This window comes from Lissotriton helveticus, chromosome 2_1 (genome assembly GCF_964261635.1).
Source record: "Lissotriton helveticus chromosome 2_1, aLisHel1.1, whole genome shotgun sequence".
Lineage (NCBI taxonomy): Eukaryota > Metazoa > Chordata > Amphibia > Caudata > Salamandridae > Lissotriton > Lissotriton helveticus.
The window spans coordinates 766,740,443-766,758,654 of NC_136059.1; the positions used below are offsets into that span (position 1 = coordinate 766,740,443).

Below are 18,212 nucleotides of genomic sequence, written 5' to 3' on the forward strand. Positions count from 1 at the left end.
ATAAAGGTTATTTACAGTGATGAGAAGAATACTTATGAAATCAAACATTACCTTGAAAGGAAATTTTTTTAGTAAGATGACTCATTTGAATAAATGCCATAAACATACAGAACTGTAATCTAAAACACAGATATATAAAATAGTGATATAAATACTACTTAAAACTAGTATTTAAGGTAGGGCGATCAAAAGCTTCAAATGGTATGAACTGAGTTTTTGAATAAACACACAACAGGTATGTTAAACTTGGCATCTTTTGGCGCGTTCCCCCTATCTTTTGCTTTCTGACCTCTCGGTTTTGACTCTCTTTTTGCTGGTTTAGTGTCTCTGCGCGCTTTCTCACTGCTGTTCAGTGTTAAAGTGCAAGTGCTCCTGTTGTAAATAGATATTATGGATTGGTGTTTCCATGATTGGCATATTTGATTTACTGGTAAGCCTCTAGTAGAGTGCACTGAGTGTTCCAGGGCCTGTAATTCAAATGCTACTAGTGGGCCTGCAGCACTGCTTGCGTCACCCACATGAGTAGCCCTGAAAAGGTAACCGAGGCCTGCCATTAAAAAGCCTGTGTGCAGTCTGGTACTGCCAGTGACTTGGCAAGTGCACCTACTTGCCAGGCCCAAACCTTCCCTTTTCTTACATGTGAGTCACCCCTAAGGTAGGTCCAAGGTACCCCTGTGGATAGGGTACAGTGTATGTGAAAGGTGGACATGCCCTGATGTGTGTGGCATGTCCTGATAGTGAAATACTGCCAAGTTCGTTTTTCACTATTGCAAGGCTACCTGTTCACATAGGATAGAATGGGAAGTTTGCTTATAACCTCGTATAAACATAACTACCCCTGGGAACAAGGTAGGTAAATACAGCATAGTATGCCTGAACTCAGAATGTCAAAATGCATCTTTTAGTGAGGGTGATTTTCACTTTCTGTGTTTGAAAATACCAGTTTTAGAAAGTAGGTATTTTCCTGCTTAGCCATCCAGTGTGCCTCAGCTAGGAAGTGCATCGACTGGAGAGAAGGAGCTAGGAATGTGCAGTGGCTCCAGAGAGTCTGGATGAGTCAGGACTGGGCTGAATAGATCTGGGCTGCTTTTAGAGTAGGGGGAGTAGATTTACTTTCACCTGAATGGGCCTGGTCTGCCTTCCACAATGCTATCTCCACCTCCTACCAGGAAGGTGGGCCAGAGAGGACAGTGCTGGTTTGGACTAAACACAGTCACTCTCTGCCCGAGAGAATAAAGGGATCTGGAGTATAAATATTGGGGCCCAGACTCCAGAACTCACTGAAATCAAGGAACCGGACAAGGAAAAGAGCTGGAAGAGCTTCCAGGAGGGTACTGCCCCTTTGCTGTGTTGTAGCTGTGTTGGGTTGGCCTGCAGTTACTGCTTCTGCCTTGGGCAGCGAAAGGACTGGATTGAACTTTTTTTTTCTTGTGCTGAGTATTTTCAAGTGCTTGAAATAGAGCTTGCCTCCTGTTCTGAAGTCTCAGGGACGGCAAAGGCTTCAGCAACCTCTGGGTACCGCTTCTTGAACCGCTGTTTCAGTTGCCACAGAGAAGGGAAAAGCAACGAATCCGTCGCTGGCTCTGTGTCCTGACAGCACCGCAGAAGGCACCGCCTGCATCTTGCACCGCAACCCTGGTCTCACCAACGACCGCCGCCGCCGAGCCGCTGCTTTCATTGTAACCTGTGGACCAGACTCCACACCGCCTCGCTTCACTTTGCCATCCTCCTGGTCTCACCGACGCAGTCGCTGCTGCTGACTTTGACACCCGTGACTACATCGTGGCTGGGGGCACCGCTCTTAAGTCTCACAACGCACCGCCTCGTCCCACATAGCAGTCTGGGCCAACCAATGCCAGCTCCCACTAACCGGCTTTGTCGCTTGCACCGCAACCTGCTAGCACCGCCTCGAGCACCACCTCACCCTGCACTGTAAGCATTGTTCTCACCGACACCGTCTGGATGATAGTCACCGAGCGGCAGGCTGCACTGCAGCGTGAGGGCACAGCATTCAGCACCTTGTCAATTTTGCAATGCAACTGCGACGGTTGCCATGACCAGCTCGCACCAATGTGCCAGCCACAATTAATAAGGTACTGTTACCGAGTCTGTCCACGTTTTTGCGTGGCCTTACCGACACGGTCGGCTGGAACTGTTAGGCTGTTTTCAGCATCGCAATAGCCCCAGGCAGAGCTACCGACTCCTACAAACAGTGTTTTTGATGTATTTCTGCAAATTTAAAAGATATCTTGCAAAGTACATATTTTTAGTACTGTATGTTGGATTTTTATCCTTTTGGTCTTGTTTTGGAATATATAAAAATATTGGATATTTTTCTAAACTGCTGCGGTGTCCATTTGTAATGTTTTCACTGTATTACTGATGGTGATGTGCAAATGCTTTACACACTGCTTCTGAGATGGGCCTGACTGCTCATGCCAAGCTACCATGGGGGTGACCAGGGATTATTTTAGAAGTGTAACTCCCTTACCCTGACTAGGAAGAAGGGTCCCTACTTGGACAAAGGTGCAAACCCTAGCCAACTAGAGACCCTCATTTCTAACAAGGTAGTATTAGTGCGGTACCCTCTTGATTGAGTCCAGTCTTGGCAGCTCCTTTCAATGCCTAAAATGGCAGACGACAGCCCTCGATATACTGTCATATGATGCACGAGCTTTACATGCCATTAACCGCTCGTGACAATCACAGCTGAGACACCTATCTCTTACCTTTCATAGAAAACAATAGGGAACAACATCACTTAAACAAAGAAATATCATTATTTTTCTATGATCTGACAAAAACAACCCAAATAGGTATAGCATATCAAGTGATACCAGCAGAGTGAAAATGAGCACTTACAAAGTCAGATTGACAGTATCCAGTCGCTATTCCAGCCTTCAAACGCAGCAGTAATATGATAAAGTACATTAGTACCTGCATATAAAGGTACTTGTGAGCAAGCCTGCATCAGCAAGAACGTGTATCTCCCTCTACATCCACTCCTCGCTCCCACACAAACACACCTAGCATGTCACAGCCAGCAAGACCCACAAAGGCAGCAAGAATGCGTATCTCCACCCCTCCACTGCCACCCTCCACCCCCAAACAAACACATCTAGCATGTCAATGCCAGCAATAACCACGAAGGGCAGAATTTCCAATGTATGATTCAATTCTTATCCAGGGCCGTCTGAGTCTTCCTCTCCACCACCACTCATTAATTCAGTCTCCATAGAGATTAAATGAAAAATTTCTGCCCACCTCATGATCTCATTTAATGCTTTGTCATGGGTCCTAACCTCATTCCGATTGCGTTCCTCAGCCTGCCCCCACTCAGTCATATCCTTCAGTCAAGCTTCATATCTGGGCACTCTCTCCAAGATTCAGTGGATCGCTATACGTCTCTGCCCAATACCAGTCACAGAGCAAACTTGTACCGCATCTTACGCTTTTTGAGCTTCAGTAGGAGCCCTAAAACAAAGTGTTTCAGAGCAGATACTATCTTTGAAGTGTCAACCTTTTGAGGGTAGCAACAATTTCCTCCCAGGAAATCCTTCCTAAAGAAAAACTTAATATCAGTCTACATAAATAACAAGGAGATAAGATGGTGAGAGACAGTATGAATACAAAACGGAATGAGCAATAATATTAGCATGGAACAAAGGGTTGAGGGTATAACCGAAAATATACTAGTAATGAACTTGGCTGGAATCTGAAGGTTAAAACAGACAAATGTAATATATTAGTATATGTGTTATCACACATCATTCCAGAGGAATTAAAATAGAAGTACAAAAGAGATTTATTTGAAATAATACTTCAATCCACACAGTTGCTTACAAACAATGGCACTCAACCGTCCCTTCATTATACCATCTTGTACAAATAAGCTCCATGGCATGTAAGACTATTTTTTGTGGGGTGTAAGTTTGACTCTGCACAAGGGAAGTTAACGTTTCAATCAAAAAAGGAGGGGGACAGCTTTGGCAGTATGCCACCATTACCCTCACACCTCTCTCACTTCCTTCCTTTATTTCTCCTAATACACCAAGCTTTGACATGTCTTTAATCTTTCAATGCCTCATCCAAGTTGGATTGTAGCACACCGCCTAAGAAGAAAAAACAACGAGTAACCAGTAATGGTTTGTGCTGGTTTTTTTCTTCGAAACCATGGCATAGATTTTACAGAATTGAAGGAGTTCTTTCTTGAAAGCCACAGTCCACTGGCCCCACTCCCATGACATGAGGTTTGACCCTCTCAACTAAACCATTCGACTGGGCCTGATAATCACAAGACCCTTTTTGTTTGAATCCACAATGGGTGTCAAAGAAAAGCATTTTATTTGATGTGAATTGTACAGCATTGTGAGAAACGAACTCCGAAGTAATTCTTCTTTACAGGAATTCTATGACTATGAACACTGGGCTCAGGATGGAATTTCTTTTCCACACACTTCATAAAATAGCCTCCAAAGACAATGCTGTATGTGTAATATCTAGCTAAAGAAAGAGACAGTCCTAAAAAATAATTGCAAGTTTGCTACATGGTTGGTCTGGAACCCCCATGGTCAGGAAAGAAGGGTCACAGGTCTTATAATGTTTGATCTTAGATGTACTCCCAACACAATGTTCAATGTTAAAGTCAATGTACCGATCCACTGAGGACTACAAGTGCACATCCCTTATTCCACATTTAGTAAGAGTAGTTCCGAAATTAATTACATGAGTCACGTCTATAATAGAATTCTTGAAGTTAACTGGGGGAACAAGTTTTTCCCCTTCAAAGTGAACTTTATCAAAAATAGGCATATTTTGTGAGACCTTCCATAACAGTCTTGAGAAGTAGAGAGGCTCTTTTCCCCAGCCCAACCTTCCACACAATACTTTAATATGTTTTTCAAAGGCACAACATTATTCAATGCATCGGTCCAATCAGAAGACAAAACAGCTTTTGACTCAATCATAAAAGTTTCAATCAAATCAACACATTCTACAAAACATTTATCACCTCCATCAAAGTCCATGGTGTTAGATCTAGATAAGTACACAGGCCTTGCATTCCTTTCTCCTAGTATGTATTTAGCACTGAACTGACACTCCAATATTTCAGTACTCAATCTTGCAATCCTCGCTGTGAGTTTGTTTCTCACAATCTTATTCAGAATGTTAATGGATGATCATTCTTTTAGGAGAATGAGTTCTCTCCCTCAGAAGAACAAGCAAACTGTGTTGACCACTCAAATGCAGGCCAGTAATTCTCTTTCACAAAATGTGACTGTTCATGCTCTCACAAGACACGGGAAGCAAACCCCAGTGTAAATTCTTTCTTTCCTTGCATTTAGAATAGTGTGTCTCTCAAAACTCTATCAGTAGCATCCGCAGTAATGCAGGGCTTAAAAGTTCATAATGCAGATGCCTTGGTAATCCCATTTTTCATTCACTCAAATGTTGGTTGTTGGAATGGGGACCCCACAAACTTGCAGATCTTTATAAGAACTTCTGTCAAATACACAATATACCTGGCGAAACCCTGCATGAACTAAAATCTGCACAGTTCCAAGAAGGATTTTAACTCCTGCTCATTCCCAGGTGGTTTATCTCCAGCAATAGTTACATCCAGATTCGGAATTGAAGAGGTTTTCACACTAGTAATAAGGTGCCCAGGGTATTCAACTTACTTTCACCAAAACTGACTTTTCTTCTTACTGAGAGTGACGACAGCCTCACCTAAAATGTGCAACATATTTTCCATTACATCATGGTGACACAATATCCTGACCAAAGGGTAAGAAGTTATCTTGAAATGCTGCTACGCCTTTTATATCCTAGAACAGTTCAGACACTAACCTTTGAAAAACAGATCCCATATATGCTAATTTGAATGGCCTACAGCATTATTGGTATAGCCCATCGAGTGTGTGAGGTGGAGGGACTCCTAGGCTAACTTTATATGGATTTAAATAGAATGAAAGTCAAATGTTGAAAACATTCATAAGTTTGAGAGCTTAGTGAGGGTGTTTTATGTGAGGTAATGGGAAAGTGTCTAACCAAATTGACTGAGTAACAGACCTAAGGTTAAAGCACACATATAAATTGCTATTTTTCATTTTCGCTGTCACCAATGGTGTGACCCACAAGGAAGAATCAAATAGCTTTATTATGTTGCCCTCAAGCAAACTGCTGCGATGCAGATAAGTGTTTTTAAAACACTAAGGGGAACATTTCTTAGATAATCTTTTATGGGAATGCAATTATCATTGGCTTTGATCATATGTATAAATAACATATTTGAACTTCCATGGTGCGCCAGAAAATACTTTGGAGAATTTATTAACAATGTCACTGTATTTGTAAATAACACTACTTGATTTTTCTTGAATAATCAAAGATTGATAATACTTGTCAGCATGCAACTGCTCTTAAAATAACCTAGATTTGCCTTGCTGTAACCGTCCAAAGATATGAATGCCTTTTAAAGCAATATAAACCGTGCCATCTATTCTTCTGTTTCTGGAATTTAAATCCCTTTAGACTTGCAAGATGGAAAAAAATATAAAGGAAGAGAGGGGTTAACCCACAAATATGCCAAAGTCTGGAGGAAATGGCGGGACTGTCCTGGACTTGAGGGTTAGAATGGGGCCCGAAAGGTAATTGCCATTCCTTGGGGAGGGAGGGGGGGATAGATAGGTGGATTGAGGATGGGATCATATCAATGTGGTGGAGCTCATTGGCATTACCTACGGTTTCCCTGCACGGTGTCACTTTACTCTCTCCCCATCGGGACAGCGGAGGTACCGGGGGCCGCCAGGAATACATTTCCCAGCATTTCACCTGTCGGGAGGCGCTGACGCTAATCTCCAGCACCTGGTGGCTCATAAAGAGGGCCTTGGGCTGCCGCGGCGCAGGATGCGCGCAGGCCAAGGGCGGGCCCGTTCAAGCCCGTCAGAGCCTGAAAGAGGTGGGCTGGGCTGGGCCTGCCCTCTGCTATCGAAGCCGGGGCGCAGGATCCACGCATACAGGGTACTGTTTTCTAACATAAACTGACATATTTATTAGCATTTAATGGCTAGAAGGATCAAACAAAAGGACGATCTTATGTCTTCAGAGGGGGGCATCGTGGGGGCCCTCAATGCTTTTTTAACACGGGCTGAGTCAGTGCTGACGCATGAAATAAAGCTTACGGAAAAGAGACCTCTCTTGGATACTTTTGTGACCCATAAAAGATCATCGCTGGGTTGCATAAGCAGCGCTAAATCCCCTGCACCTGCCCACACAGCTGTTGTGTACCTGCATGAGGATTCAGTAGCTATGGACAGACCTGGGGGGTCAGCGGACTTAGCGCTAGATCCAGCAGACGCGGACTAATTTATCTCTGTAGACTCCACCTGTCCGGTGCCGGCCTTGACGGGGAGTGGTGCTCCGCCAGTGCAGGTGGCGCCCTGTTCCCCAGAGGTCCTGCCCGTTGTGCCCCTTGCACTTCTGGAAACCAGCGGAACACTAACAGCATTAAACCCCGGGTTCAGAGAGGTCACCACTAGATCAAAAAAGCACCTAAGGGTTAGCCCAAGGGGCAGCATAGAGGGAGCGACACTAACAGACAATAATGAACCGCCGGCAAAACGGTCCAGGCGCGGCGCCTACCAAAAGTCAAGGCAAAAGCTCAGATTGAAGCAGCCACCTGCAAATTCACCTATTCAACCTAAAACTTTATCTTTATCATGCATCTGCTTTGCGTCCCCAGCCCACCTTTCAACACCCTGACCCTCCCATGCTGGCATTGGTGCGGCCCTCACGAAACCACAGACAGTACTTTGTGTCCTCCAGGGAAACGTTTGTGAGTACTCATGTGATTGACTAACACAAGTCATTTCAGCATTGTAAATCATTCAGTGATCATTTGATTTTGAAACATGTATTTATCTACATACTGCACAACTAGGAACTTTAACATTTTCGAAAACTAAATCAACACAACAGACTTTAGACAAAAATGTTGCACTTTCAAAGACATCCTTTGCGGAAAGCATTGGTAACTGTCTATGTTACCTTTTTAATACAAGTACTGCGCACTAAGCAGCTGTAAAAAGGTTTCGTTACACATTTACTACTGAGGTTCACCACATTAAAGATTGCATTTTAACTGTAAACCAACATCCTTTGAAACATATACCTAAATTCATGTGCTGCTCTTCAGTTCATGTTATTTTTACTCACCTTTATGCGGTGAAATTATCTGCTGCCGGTTGGCATCTGAGAATAGATCTTTGGGCTACTTAAGAAACGTAGGAGTCTTTGACACATGCACCTAGTGTGGGCGCTCCTAGGTGGTTTGATAGCCAATGCTCACAGGCCCTAAGAGAGTTAAAAGTGGCACTCAAGCAGACCCCAAGGGACAGGGTGCGGGTGGCGGCTTGCCATGTGAATTATAAGCAAGCTGTCAAACGACGAAAGGGCCAACTTCAGTATGCTGCCTGGGAGGAGCTCACCGAGGCAAGGGAGTTGAAAGACTGCCCGTTTTTGGAGAGTAATTAATAATCCCTGTTTTACGGACCCGAATAAGCCGGGGCTAAGCAATAACATTCTGCCAGAACAATGGCAGCTGCACTTCCAGAGTTTGTATAACCACTCACATAACCGGGATTAGCTGCCGACCCCAATGCCAATACGAATTTTGTGACCTTCTCCTTGGACGAAGTGAGTTTAGGAATTGAGGGTCTGATGAGGAACAAGGCACCAGGACCAAATGGGATTCCACCAGACCTCTTTTGTTGTAATACGGAGGTCTGGGCCCCACTTTTAACTAGGGTATTGAACGCGGCAATAAATTCAGCAATGCCAGCATCTTAGTCTTCTGCCATATTGAGCCAATTTTCAAGAAAGGCGATAGGGCTAGCCCACACGATTATCGCCCCATATCTTTGATAGACATTTCAGTGAAGGTTTTGGGATGGGGGGTTTCAAATAGGTTGATGGAATGGGCAGAGGCTAAACAAATCATTACGAATGCTCAATATGGGTGTCGCCCGGGGAAATCCACCCTAGATCAATGCCTCAACTTGTACCTCATCACCTCAAAATACACAGTAGCCACGTCTAGGCGCTATATTTAGCCTTTATGGACCTTACCGCGGTCTTTGACCGCGTGAACAGCTGCAAACTGTGGGTACTCATGGGTGAACTTGGGGTGGACCCGGTAATAATAAATATTCTTCAATCGCTACACTCCAACACCACAGCTTCTGTTAGATACACCCAGGAAGGGAAGGGAACGCATTTTTCAAGTGTCCAAGTGGGGTCAGACAAGGGTACATAATAGCGCCGTTTATGTTCACCTTGTATATTAACGGCCCTTGAGCGTCATTAAAGCAGACCCACCCAGAATAGGTGCAAGAGCAGTCCCGGTTCTGCTTTACGCAGATGACGCGGTGCTCCTTGCCCGTACCCCAATGGCTTGCAGCTTCTAATTGATGGTTTTGTGAAGTTCATGGAAAACCTGGATATTGCCCCTAATCTTTCAAAAGCGTATGTCATGGAAATGGGGAAGAAGCCAAGTAAATCCTATAACTACACTATAGGCACCCATACCCTAGGTAAAGTCCCAGCCTTATTTTCTGACTGACATTTTAATTTTAAACATTTATTGGAGAAGTGCTTGTTCCCGACTAGGTCTACAGGGTCTAGTGCAAATTTTGCACAAAGGTGAGGATGTTGGACTCCGGGAATGATTTTAAAGTTATATAATTCAATTTGTTGCTCCAAGGTTCTATATGGAAGTGAGGTCTGGGACTTCGCTAAGGCTAACAATTTGCAAAGGGAAGAGAACAAATATCTGAGGCGTTTACTGAAGGTCCCTCATAGTACCCCGGCATTTAGCGTCCATGAAGAACTGGGGGTCAAATATATTTCTGATCTGGTGGCAGTTAAGCCCCTTCTATCTTGGTTGAAGGTTTGGACAAAAGTAGATGTGGGTCTGACAAGGCTGGTAATCCAGGATTATCTCTCCTTAGATCATGCGCTTGAAATTCCCTGGATAAAATATGTCAGGAATTCCTTTATTAAATTAGGACGTGTAGACCTGTTTACCAAACAGGACAACATAAGAACCCAGGACAAGGTTGTCACCAAAGATTTGTACTTTAAGTTCACCATGGCACAAAGGGAAGCCACTAAACTTGCTAAACATACGGTGAGAGACCATATTTTAGTTAAAACAACTCAGGGTATAGAACCATATTTAACACTAATGACGAGTGCACATGATAGCTTTTTAATTATGTGTTTTAGATTGCAATTTAATCATCATGTATTGGCGGTACCGACAGGTTTTATTACGAACTCAGAAGAGAGATGGCCCTGTGGCTGCCACAATAGGTCTCCACAGGACACCCTATATTTAGTTCTTCTTTGCCCGTATTATGACTACCCCAGAAAAATGTTTTTGAAGGGCCTGTTAAGAAAAGTTAGATTTAGGAAGGCATGCATATCTTTACTGTTTTTAAAATTGTCGTCAGATGTTTTTACACTCTTTTGTGTGTCCAACTTTCTCAGAGCTGCCTTAAAGTTAAGAATTACGAGGGAGGACTGCAGTCTTGAGGTATTTTTGTCCTGCCCTCGTACTACTCATCGTTAACGGTCATAGTAGATCATTTACGCCCTTCGTTTTTAACCTTTTTTAAGGTGTTTTATATTGGGAAGGATTGGTATTTATAGTTAGTGACACAGGAGGGAGACTGAAAGTATATAAAAATGGTTTAATCATGTATGTGGCAACCCTCTCATAGTCTATCTTTGTGAGTTGAGTAATTGCTGTAAGTAATGTAATTTTCAATGGCTATATTTTTATAGGCCGGAAAAGGTTAATAATAATAATCTATCCTTGTGACATATTTTATTGAATGAACTGTTATTTATATGCTTTTATGATTTGTTTATTAAATCGAATAAAGTTGATGAAAGACAATGTGGTGGATCATTTTGTAATTGAAATACAGTTGAATAGAGCAAATGTTGTGCTTGTAAGATGTAAACTCACAGTAAAATGTTTCTAAAAATAAAGAAATCCTTCTAGTCTTCTGTTAAAAAATCCAAGTAGCCTAACATTTTAGTACTTATCCCCCACCCATAAGCATGAACGTGAAAGAACTGACTTCAGAACCTGAATCTAGTAATAATTGTAGATCTTTTCCATCCATCATGACTTCATCAAAGGGATCACTACAAAATGTCATAATTGATTAAATCAGTGACACCCTTCTCACTGTAAAAATGGATGTTCCTACTCTGTAAACAACATATTCACTCAGGCAAAAAAGTATTGAGTACATTATTGACAACCCCTGAGCTAGCACAGGCCTGCTGTGGTGTCCGCACACCTCGTACGGAAAGAATCGTTTGTGCACGGCAGTGAACAGCTACGCACGGTTTGTTTTCAACTGCAGGTTAATGGGCAGTTACACCTCTAGATCTATTGAATACTCACCAAATGTATGCATGCACTGCACAGCGGCGGCGCAGTGCGAAATCCGGGTCGGGAAGTCCCAGGGAGATCAAAAGCCACTGGGCCCCCAATTGTTATGGCACGAAGCCACGGCTACAAGATATTCACTGGCAAAGACAATAGGTCTCGCATTTAACTGAAACCCCAAACCAAATGTACGACTTTAGCAATGCTTTTCCACAGTGCACAGTTAGTCCACCAAGTAACATTTTCCTACTCTGAACCTGTCAAAGAAGGCTCACATAAATGCAATTCTCCAGCACCTGCTCCAGCGACAACACTGTTCAACCCTAACACAGAAAGCACCTGCAACCAACAAAAACCCCCTCAATGTTCCCAACCTTGGAGAGAAGAAAAGAAAGAAACCCCCCCTTCCCATCCTAAGGGAGGGCGGGTGGGACAAAATACTCCGAGCCCCCCGGCTGCTGGGTCACTGTCCCATGAAATGGTGACCAGTGACCCAAAATGGCCGTTTTTGTAACCAAATGCCCAAAAGGAGCCCAAAACCCACCAGCAAGCCCAACCAGCCCAAAGTCCCTTCCTGGTGTCCCTCCTAATCCTTCCCCTCCTCCCCTTCCTCCCGGGCCCCAAACTCCCCGGGGGGGCGAGCCTCCCTCCGGTCGGCCACCCCCCCGCAAAGCCCCATTCCAGTCAGCAGACCATCTGCCCTGCAGATTGCTTTGAATTGATGACAGACTGCAATTCAATCTCAGCCTGGCTGTTAATATAACAACAGAAGACTTCGGGCTCACTCAACACGGTGATGTCAGTGGCTGCGTGATCTCCCCACTACACAAGCAGTGCCAGCTTCAAGTTTAGCTGTGTCTGCATCGATAAACGTAAATAAAGACGATCAAACCCGCACCACGCTACAAAAGACGTTCACATGTAGGTATCTAGAGCAAGAAACCCACATGTAAGAATGAAATTATTCAAGACACTGTAATTAAAATAATGAAGTGCGCACTTACCCAAGAGCCTATATAATTAAATGTTGAAGAGGGACACACTGACTTGCGAAGTATCTTGCAGTAAGCGGGAAGCAGGGCTGTAACGTGTTGACGTGACTGCACAGGTAATGGTTTGAACACGAGTGACCTCTTCTTGCTAATAAGCTCGCTGGTTAGAAACAAAGCCTAGCGTGAAGCAAGACTGATGGAACTCCACGGAAGAAACGCAGGGGGCCTAGAATGATCTGGAGCCTCTAATGGCAGCGCAGGTTCGCCGCGTGCTTAGCAGCAAAGAGTTCCAAAGGCGACAAAAGCTCGACATAATTGCGGCGCCGCGTTTTAAAGTACTGCAAAAACTTTTAAATCAGAGGTAAGACGTGCTATTGAAAAATTTAAGCAATTCAAAAAAATACCAATATTCATTAGGGATACACCATTTATGTTTTAAGATTTATATACTGCGCTTTATTCAGCTCGAAGACCATTTCAGTATATAAATAAAAAACACACTGCCCAAAAATCCTAGAGAGCGCGTGACGCGCACTTCCTTCTATGCATAATACAAATTTGCTTTCTAGACTCTGACCTCAGAACAAGTGACAAGTCCACGTCCTTTCCCATCCATCTGGGTGATGGTAATGCACTTGACACTCACGCCTCTGTCCTTACAATATCTTTGTAATGCCTTTGCCCACTTCACCCTAGGACTAAATAATAGATCACTTCAACCTTCCCCACCAGTCCCTTTGTCATCTTCCAGTCCTGCTTTATCACCTTCACAGTGGCAGTAACAACCAGCTTTCACCAGACCTGACAGAATAAAATTCTCCCTATCGGCTTCCACCCAGGAGGCCAGTAAACCAAAGAAGCCATGACTTTGCCAAAGCCTAAAATCAAGAAGTGCAGAAAGGAAAGATAACAAAAATACAAGTCTGGAAATGGGGACACTATCCAAACACAGACCAACCACCTTCTAATTCAACCACTTTAGAAAGGGACTTAAAACACAACTATTCTACGAGTAACTAAACTGCTAAACACTGTGACAAATTCCTTCTCTCTCAGTTTAAAATCCTTACATAAGACTTCCACCTCTGTTCGCCCATTTGAATTCAGAATCTGAAATCGGTCACTTTGCTGCACTCAACTCAGATTGATGTTAAGTATATACTAATACTGATAGAAACTTTGAGTCCCATCATCAAACCACATGTAGAAAAGTGATTGTTCCAAACACTTAAAAATAAGGTAGATAGTTTGCAAGTTTGGATGAATAAATGGAACATATGGTAGGGGTAGAGTAAATTGTACACATAAAAAACAAATGTATTTTTGGATTGGTAAGGTCTCCCAAGATTTTCTGCATTACTAAGCTCTGATGCTCTCTATGTCGCCTAGCAACAAGTTTGTTTTGGCCTGTTTGAAACTTCATTTGAGTTAACTACCATGCTTTGAGATAAAAAATAAGGACTGAGGCCTGATTTAGAGTTTGGTGGTTGGATTAATGTCTGTCAGTTTGGAGTACTTTAATCGGATGCCCTGACAGGCATCCCATCCAGCAAATTTAGAGATGTCCTCAGGCCCCACGGAAATCTCTCTACATTGGCAGGAACGGTTGTCAGAGCCGTTCCTGTCAATGTAGGAAAAGCTTGAAAGACTGTACTGTAAGACATGATGGGAAGCCAGCCGACCAGCGGCCAGCTTTTCAAAAAAATTCCAAGTTTTTTTTAAACGGGCTTTAAAAATGGGAGTTTGTTTGTGAAAAACAAAAAATTAATTACCCGCACACTTTTATTATTAACACATTTGTGTTGCTCACCTCCAGGTTTTTCCAGGTGGTGACAAACAGGCAAAAAAAGGCATTACATCATCCACCCTAATTAGGGCAGACAGTGTAATTATTATTATTATTGCAGCTTGTAAAGCGCTTAGTTACTCCAGTTCGGAGTGTCCCAGCTCTGAATTTCGACAAGGCTAAACTCGGTAAATGAAGACTGGGCGGATGCTACTATAGAGTTGTGAGGTGTTTTTGAAAAACTGATTCAGAAGTCTCCAGTCTTGTCAATGTCACTTCCGACAGGACCTGATTCCTTCTGTCGGAGAAGCATTATATCAACAGAGCCAATGGGGGTCTCTGTCAACAGAGTGTTTATGGTTCTCCCATCACTTCATGAAGCAGGGGGTCCGAGAATTTTTGATAGAGTATCCTGTTCACCAAACTCTAAATCAGGCCCATAGTATTACATTCAGTTTTGTTTACATTCTGAAGCAGGGGCTCCAAAACAACATCGTTTAGCACAATACCACGGGTACAAATAAAATTAAGGAAACTCCAGATAGAGTATATGTAGTATTCTGTACTGTGCCTCTTTGGCACTGGTAGTTAGAACACTGTGCCTTGGGCATTCTGAGGCTGGCTGTGGAATGCTGACTGTTTGACAGTTGGTGGCTGTTGCTCGCCCATGTCGCTGTGTCGCTCTTGAGCGGAATAAACTTACTTCAAGCTTCACACGTCTCCGCCTATGGTGTCAAATACTACAGTATATTATATGCATAAGATGTTTAAACAATGACTTGCACACCTGCACAATTATTTAAGTCAACCAGTTACAACTTAGACAATGTTCACAAAGAAATGCCACTTCTCTAGGTGCGAGTCTTGATTGTTTTTGTTGTTTGCAAAACCCTTGTAACCAAGACCCACATACACAGACTGGGAATTCTGGAAATCCCACTTAAACCATTGCTTGAAAAACAGGATCTTCACATTTGTTAACCAGCCCAGACTATTATTTAAGACTCACTGTTGACTTCCAGTCATTAAATGTGTTAGTTCTCCTGTCTGAGTACTCCCCCGGCCCCATTGCAGTGCCAGAACGGTGAAGCAAAGCGCCCTAGGTGCCGCACTTGAGGAGTATTTGCGATGCTGCATCAACAGTGATTTTGTGCCTTGGAAGAGGGTATGTACCACACCCATTAAATACCATTATCCTGTGGCCAGATATTTGCCAGGGGCTGTAAATACCTTCTATTGAGAGTTGGTAAGGTTAAAACGGGGGGAATATTTGATACATATTGAATATAGTGACCTAAATAGAGTACTTGTGCACATTTACCCTAAAAATGTCAGCCGGTTTGGCAAGTCGAAATTTGTTCGGTGAAAAATGAAGGTGTGTTTTTTTACTGAAAACCTCAGCATTCCAAACACTGCGCAAACTACTGTTTGCACAAGGATTACATTTTCTTCTCCAACATCAGACTATAAATAAAATGTGACTCAATAAAATATGATTTTATACCTAAATGTGATTTGTGCTTCTATTGTTTTTCCACAGTCATACTGATGATGGAACAACGATGAATCTACACTTCGATGTGCCGGCAACCAAATGTACTGTATACTGATGCACAACGTTTACATCTAATGTGACATCTTACTATAGCATTGTCTCTCTGAACTGAGTGATTTTACAGGCAAATATAAAATGACATTCGGTTTTTTTTTGCATCAGGTTTGTTTGGACATTTTCATCAATTATTAGCTTAAAGATGGCCTCGTCCTCTCCTCTCTATGTAGCACAACAAGATTGAACATTGTTTCTAAGGTTAGGAGAGGTTCAACAGCAGGATTCTCTGTTAGAGGCTGGTCATAGGTTACTGCAAGCCACATCTGTGATGTAAAGAAAACAATACGAATGTGGTTATCTAAATAATTATGTACGTCAGATTTGGAGATAGTAAATTTGCTATGGTAGCAAAGATCTGGAAAATAAACAATCATGCCTGATATTGGTCTCTACCTTTCAGTCAAGGGAAGTAAAAAAAAAATCGAACCCCTCATGCCCTGGCCAATGACATGATTCCAAAAGAAAATGGACTGCTCTGAGGAACATTCATCTGTACCCTTATGTCAGATGCGTTTTTTCTTCTTTGACCTCCTCCTAACCTGAAGTACCCTCACAAGGCGTTTCTGCCATTTCCTGTTTTTAATTGCTTGATGAATGTATTTGGTATTATATGCCATGTTTTTTGAACTGTCAATGTGTACACTAACGTGCCTGACGCATCAAAGCCCGAATGCCTGAAGTGTACTTACTGATTAAGTGACTCGGTAGTAATGCTCTGACCCAGCTGCTGGAGATAGTAGTGTTATGCTGCATGACCACTTGAAGCTGCATTGAAGTAACACATTAAGCAGACAATGGGAGTGTATACGGCAAATATATTTGATGTAAGAAACATGTGAATATGTGGCCATCCAGTGCTATCCACACACCGATCGCTGCCGCAACAAAATGTGTAGAGACAGGACAAAGCATCCACATGCTTACCACTTGCACAATAATGATTATAGCAGTTAAAAGAATGGCAGCCCCGTGCATCTTACTAATTTAAGTTTTGAAGCTTTTATACACCACGGGCTTTAGCAATTAAAATCTTAAATAATACCTAACTGCATTGATCCTGATACAGTACAAGATGGCATAATTCAAACCAGTTATGATTTCCTGTAATTACTTTCTATCTTTCACACATATACATCAATGAAGCTTGTTTAAAAAAATGTAGGTAGTGGGGGCATCAATTGTATCTGGTGTGCGGGATGCACTGTTGGCTGCCAATAGGCTGGTTGGCAATCAGAAAGAGGGCACAAGAGCAGAGTTTGTGCAACTTCACATGGAGGAGGTTGCAGATGCTTGGCACCTAGATAGGAAAGGACTGGAGAAATGCATTTCCAAGGGCAATCACGAGCCCTCAATCATCAACCTACCCTACTCTGTCATTGGTCCCATGGCAAGGTAGGAGCGGCTAATGAAGTCAGAGCTTCCCTCCATTTTACCATCTGACTAGGAAGCTACGGTCCGATATATCATTGTTAGGCATTGTTGGTAAATGGCCCTCTCTGCAGGGTCACCCCCAAACTTTTTGCCTTCTTCCACTTTTTCTGACCTCGTATTTGTTGACCGTAGGACTGTGAGCACTTTACCACGACTAACCAGTGCTAAAGTGCATGTGCTCTCTCCTCTAAACATGGTAATATTGGCTCATACCCAATTTGCATATTTAATTTACTTATAATCCCAGTAAAGTGCACTACATATACAGAGGGCCTGTAAAGTAAATGCTACTGGTGTCCTGCAATGCTGCTTGTGTGCCCCTCTTAAGTAGCCTTCTAACCAAGCCTCAGGCCTGCCATTGTGTACCGTTTGCACCATCATTTCGACCTGGCAAAACAAACCTTTTGCCAGGCCCAAACGTTCCTTTTTAATATAAACAAGTCACCCCTAAGGTAGGCCCTGGTCATTCCAGAGCGCAGTATGCAATTTATTTAAAAGGCAGGATATGTACTTATAAGTTTTACATGTCCTGGTAGTGAAAATCTCCCAAAGCCATTTTTCGCTACTGCAAGGACTATTATCTCCTATAGGACAACATTAGGATTACCTTATTACATTCTATGAGTGTAATTTGCAATTGAGACAAGATAAGAACCCCAATCTGGTGTCCCTGGAAACCTAATTTAAAATCCTAACTTATGGTGAAGTCGGATTTTAAATTACAATTCTGAAAATGCCACTTTCAGAAAGTTGGTATTTTGTTTTGCCTTAGCCATTTGTTGCCTTCACTCTGCCTCTGATCAGTCTGGGGGTGGGTGACAGCTGGAATTTGTGCATTCCCCATAGACAGTCGCACACAATGGGAGCTTAGGTGTGATTTGATGAGGATGGGAGGGAGGAGCTGGACCCAGTCTCACTTATACC

At 42.9% G+C, this 18,212-nt stretch overlaps 1 protein-coding gene across 1 annotated transcript in view; it reads right to left on the minus strand.

The window, feature by feature from the left end:
* Positions 1 to 18,212, minus strand: part of FBXL17 (F-box and leucine rich repeat protein 17) — a 2,072,621-nt gene that overhangs the window by 1,484,167 nt on the left and 570,242 nt on the right. The window lies entirely within an intron of this gene.